Source organism: Callospermophilus lateralis, chromosome 6 (assembly GCF_048772815.1).
Source record: "Callospermophilus lateralis isolate mCalLat2 chromosome 6, mCalLat2.hap1, whole genome shotgun sequence".
In the NCBI taxonomy this organism is placed as follows: Eukaryota; Metazoa; Chordata; class Mammalia; order Rodentia; family Sciuridae; genus Callospermophilus; species Callospermophilus lateralis.
In genome coordinates, this window is record NC_135310.1 from 552,728 (window position 1) to 558,268 (window position 5,541).

The following is a 5,541-nucleotide window of genomic DNA, read 5'->3' on the forward strand; positions in this document are numbered from 1 at the left end:
GCAGCCGGCTCTGTACCTGCTGAGCTGCCTGTGGCTGTGGGCACTCTCAGCTGAGCCCACCCCTGCTGCTGGAGCCCCAGGAGGCCTGCCTGCCTCTGCGTCCTGCCCTGTGTGCTCAGCCCTGAGGGAAGGCCAGGCCTGCGTCCACAAGGGCCTTTTCTCCCTCTGGACGCTGACCTCTGCAATGTTCCCTGAGGGCACGAGCTCCTGGCCTGTGTCTGCTCCCAGGGAGGGCACCGCTGGCAACCAGCAGAGCAGACGGCACTGCACCCAGCCCCAGATCTGCAGGGTGCCCTTGGAAAAGAGGGGTGCTTCCTTCGTTCACTAAAATGAAAGTGTCATCTTGAAAAACAGACATCTTACAGCTTCAGGTACCTGCTCATTTGAACAGAAGAAAAGCAGTTTGCCACTGAGTTCAGGCTTCCAGGACGTGATATCTGGGCATTTCTTTTTTGGATAAACATTTTTGTGACCCATGACCACTGCAAAAGACTTTGAATCTTTCTCTGAAATCATTCTTAAATATTACATGTGCTTCTTGAGTATTTAATGCATATACAAACTAAATGTTTACTGTAAATGACAAACTGTTTACCATAAATGACATCACTTCAACATTTATTCTATACTCTGCTGGTTTCTGTGCTTTTATGACAGTTGAAATAAGGCAGGTTCACCGTAAACTACTCTGAAAAAAATAAAGTTAAAACAAAAGTGCTGCATGGGCCCATATCCCCTAAAGCAATCACCAAGAGGCAGCTGATTTCTACATGAGGGCACACTGAGGTTGGGTGCAGGGGCCATGTGTTCATATCCAGCACTCGGGAGGCTGAGGCAGGAGGATCATAAGTTCAAGGCCAGCCTCAGCAACTCAGTGAGGCCCTGTCTCAAAATAAAGAATAGAAAGGGCTGGGGATGTGGCTCAGTGGTAAAGCACCCCTGGGTTCAATACCTAACACCAAAAAAAAAAAAAAAAAAAGAAAGGAAGGAAGAAAAAGGAGCACACCTCAGTCATGGCACAGAAGTGGTTGTGGGGCACTGTAGTGAGACTGGCTTTCTTGGTGGCTTCTCATGTGCTCCTCTGAGTACCCCACACTTAGGGTCACCTGATTCTTCACTTTACGGGTGACGGTTTAATTGTTCCTGCATTTCAGATCATGAATGATATGCCGGGTTCTTTTCTTGCGCCTGTGCTCAACCTGTGCAGCCGTCCCCATAGAGTGATTGCCAGAAGTGTACAGGCTGGAGAGAAAGCCACGAGGCTGTGAAGGTCACCTGGAGATGCAGCGTCTGGAGTCCCATCCCAGCTGACCCAGTTTCTCTGCCAGCACCTTGGCCTGGAGGGTGTCAGTCTTCAGTTGGCGACACAGGGGTGGAGAGTCACCTCACAGGCTGGTCACATCCCCGTGGAACAATGCCACCCAACAGTGGCTGGACTCCCAGAGGGTGCAGACTGCCTCCGGTGGTTCCTGGGGGCAGACTGAGGCTGGAGGCCTCCGTTCTCCTGACAGAAAATTCTCTGCAGTCATCTTTGTGGGTCTCATCTGCTGATGTCCCCTAGGAAGGACAGGGACGCTGGGGAGCCTGTCCTCGCTGGCACAGTGTACTAAAGTGCACAACCCTACTGTTGGCAAGCCTGCAGCCGCCCTTGGCTCTGGGCAGTGGGCAGGCTGGCTTCACCCCTGTCCCCCACCTTGGCTCTGGGCAGTGGGCAGGCTGGCTTCACCCCTGTCCCCCTGTCCCCCCACCTTGGCTCTGGGCAGTGGGCAGGCTGGCTTCACCCCTGTCCCCCTGTCCCCCCACCTTGGCTCTGGGCAGTGGGCAGGCTGGCTTCACCCCTGTCCCCCACCTTGGCTCTGGGCAGTGGGCAGGCTGGCTTCACCCCTGTCCCCCTGTCCCCCCACCTTGGCTCTGGGCAGTGGGCAGGCTGGCTTCACCCCTGTCCCCCACCTTGGCTCTGGGCAGTGGGCAGGCTGGCTTCACCCCTGTCCCCCACCTTGGCTCTGGGCAGTGGGCAGGCTGGCTTCACCCCTGTCCCCCTGTCCCCCCACCTTGGCTCTGGGCAGTGGGCAGGCTGGCTTCACCCCTGTCCCCCACCTTGGCTCTGGGCAGTGGGCAGGCTGGCTTCACCCCTGTCCCCCTGTCCCCCCACCTTGGCTCTGGGCAGTGGGCAGGCTGGCTTCACCCCTGTCCCCCACCTTGGCTCTGGGCAGTGGGCAGGCTGGCTTCACCCCTGTCCCCCTGTCCCCCCACCTTGGCTCTGGGCAGTGGGCAGGCTGGCTTCACCCCTGTCCCCCTGTCCCCCCACCTTGGCTCTGGGCAGTGGGCAGGCTGTCCCCCTGTCCCCCCACCTTGGCTCTGGGCAGTGGGCAGGCTGGCTTCACCCCTGTCCCCCACCTTGGCTCTGGGCAGTGGGCAGGCTGTCCCCCTGTCCCCCACCTTGGCTCTGGGCAGTGGGCAGGCTGTCCCCCTGTCCCCCACCTTGGCTCTGGGCAGTGGGCAGGCTGGCTTCACCCCTGTCCCCCACCTTGGCTCTGGGCAGTGGGCAGGCTGTCCCCCTGTCCCCCACCTTGGCTCTGGGCAGTGGGCAGGCTGTCCCCCTGTCTGGACTCCACTTGCAGAAGTCCCCTGTGGCTCCAGGTTCCGTGCTGCTGTGCCTCAGGTCTTGAGAGTCCGCTGCTTCCGCAGGGCCTTCCAGCACAGGTCCACCCCCAGCGAGGGGGGTGGGCCAGAGCCACTCACTCAGCTGCCACCTGCTGCTGTCCTTGACTGGAGCCATGTGGGGTGACTTCCGTGGCCCCAGGCTCCACCACAGCTCCTCAGCCTGAGTGTGCCTTAGGATCTGGGCAACACTGAGAGCCGCATCAGAGGGCTTTCTGGATTTCACTTACATTTGGGTAGTGGCCCCAGGTCCCATGGAGCGCTCCCAGCACCCCTCAGTTCACACGCAGGACAAAGACAAAAGGGGAGACCCTTTTGCCCTTCCCACCCCAGACCTGGGGACGAAGGCTCGACTTTTTCTGCTGTACCTGAGGCCACAGAGGGAGGTGGGCCAGGCCACAGTCGACTCCGGGGGCCTGCAGGTTCGCCTGCTGCACTTCCCGGGTCTCCTGCTTGGAGCTTCTCTCTACTCATCCCAGGGGGCACGGAGGTCCTGCTGCAGGCGCTCTCCAGGTTGCCCCAGAGCCTGGAGGACCGAGCGCGGCTGCTCCTGCGGCAGAGCTGAATCTGGGCACGTTCCCTGGGCAGCAGGAGCGCCTGCAGGGCAGCAGCTCAGATGTGCAGCCTGGCCCTGGGAGCACACACCCCCTCTGCTTATTTTAGCTGGAAGCTGTGCTATAATTATAGCTGGTGCCACATTCTAAAACCAGCCAGCCTGTGAGCTGCCGCCACTGCTTCAGGTCAGGAGCTGCTATTCCTGGACGCACTGGGGCCTGGAGAAGCCCTGGAGGCAGCCCCCAGCTGCCTCGGGTGGGTGGGGCCAGGCGCTGGGAATGGCACCAACCTTGAGGCAGATACCAAGGCCAAGAAGCTTGACCACCAGGTCCCTCTGGTCCACGGGTCCTTCCCTAGCTCTGGAGGGATTTTGTAATAGGGATTTGTTTTTCTTAAAAAAAAAAAAAAAAGCTTCCAAATTGTATAAGTTCCAGGTCCTCTAAAATCTGGATTAGCCTCTGCTTTCAGAGGAGAATATCACTTTAGACTTTTCTTGTTGTAATTTGGTTCCTTCTTCCAACCTCGGTCTGGAGTAAGGAAGGCAAACAGTTATTATCTCACTTGTTAATTTTAGAACTGACGTGTGGTGTTTTGAGAGATCCTTATTCTGGAGGTGGACTACCAATGACGGCCTTGGGCTCTGCAGGAGAGCGCTGGAGGGGATTAATGGTGCCTGCCCTGGCCATACCAGGTATTTATGGGCAGAATTCTGTCGACTTCTTCTGCCTTCCATGGACTGCAGCTGGCAGGCTTTTCGGTGCCAGATTCAGGGAGGACAGGGGTTTGTGAACCGCAGTCTTGTTTTAGTACTGGTGGCTGCTGTAGTTCAGAGAGGCTCCATGTGGACCTGTGTGCCTTATGACGTTCAGTGTCCACCAGAGGCTGCCCACACTGCCTGTACTGCCCTGTGCTATGGACCACTGGGGGTCCCCATGCCCAGAAACGTGCCCACAGGAAAGCTGAAATGCTCCCGCCACAGGGGCCTTTCTGGGTGACCAACTGCCTCTGTCCCAGAGGACTTTTCTTCTCATGTGGACAGCCACACCATGATGACTTGGCTAGGGGAACTCCTGCTCCCTAAAAGGGTGTATCAGGCTTTTATTGGCCAGGAATTGTCCTCTGGACACTCAGGCTCTGCCTGTTGCACAGAGGGCTGAGACCAGATCCAAACCCAGTGGCTGCTGGACACACACAAACTGACCAGGACTGAGAGTACAGGCCATTCCTGTGCAAGTCAACAAGGAACCATTTGATTCCACCACAGGACTCAGTTTTCAGGATTGATCTGGGTTTGGCTCCGGTGGCTCACTGCCTCTCCACTGGGTCTGCACTGACCTGGGAAGGTGTGGGTTTGTTGTGGAAGGCAGGCCGACACGAGGCAAGGCCCCTGCCCTGCAGTCTCTCTGGCTGTACTGGGCACAGCCTCAGACCTAACCCATGGTAGCGGGGTGTGGTCAGGGCCTCTGGTTCTAGCCACAGGGTCTAACGCTGATGGTGGGAGCCCCTCCCTCTACACTCTCCCTGCACTCTGTCCAGTGGTGGCTACTGGGCTGCAGCAGCAGGAGGAGGACAGGCCTCCTCTGGACCTGGGTCCCAGGAGGGTGGTGTGGCTCCATCCCTCCCTCTTCTTGGTGCTCTACGCGAGGCTGCAGGGGAGCCAAGCGCCTGGCCGAGCTGTTGGCCGATGACCCCACTTCCCATTCAGAGGACCCACAAGAACCCCAGGAGAGCCGGGGGAAGAGAGAGGACAGCAGCCCTGAGGTTTCTCCTGGATTCACAAGCCCCCCCCATGCACAGAACTCGAGAACAGAGCTGGGGCAGAACAGCAGGGTCCCAGGCGGGCACTGGGTGGGCACCTGGGGGGCGGGTATGACATACTGTACACATTGGAAAGTGACTGTCAAAGCCTGCAGATTTCATCTCGGTGGACACCCTGATGAATCAAAAGTAACCTTCTCCAGAGGATTTAACTCCGATTGAGTCTTTAGACAACATTCAGAGTGTCTGAGAATGAAAACGACGTGGCGTGAATCAGGAAATCACTACTTGCTCTATAGAAGGTGACCATGGACCTCCAGGCTGAGATGACCGAAATGTGAGGATTACCTGAGGAAGACTTCAAAGCGGTTCTTACACAGATAATCCAACAGGGGAATATGAGCACTGGTAAACAGGAAGATAGGTCGTCTCTGCACAAAAAAAAATATGAGAGACGGAGAGGTGAAGACACATGGAAATCTGAGACCTGAAGAAACGTATTAACTGAAATCAATTTAAAAATGATGAGCAAGGCTGCTGCTACACATGCTGCTGCCGTGCCTGGAG

General features: G+C 57.1%; 1 long non-coding RNA gene across 1 annotated transcript; it reads right to left on the bottom strand.

Annotated features, from left to right (window-relative positions):
• Nucleotides 1–601: 601 nt before the first annotated feature.
• LOC143401747 (uncharacterized) lies at nucleotides 602–3,236 on the bottom strand. Its single transcript, XR_013091696.1, has 2 exons — nucleotides 2,570–3,236; nucleotides 602–1,557 (listed from the first exon to the last, which is right to left on the bottom strand). It is a non-coding gene; the product is annotated as an uncharacterized LOC143401747 (long non-coding RNA).
• Nucleotides 3,237–5,541: the final 2,305 nt, after the last annotated feature.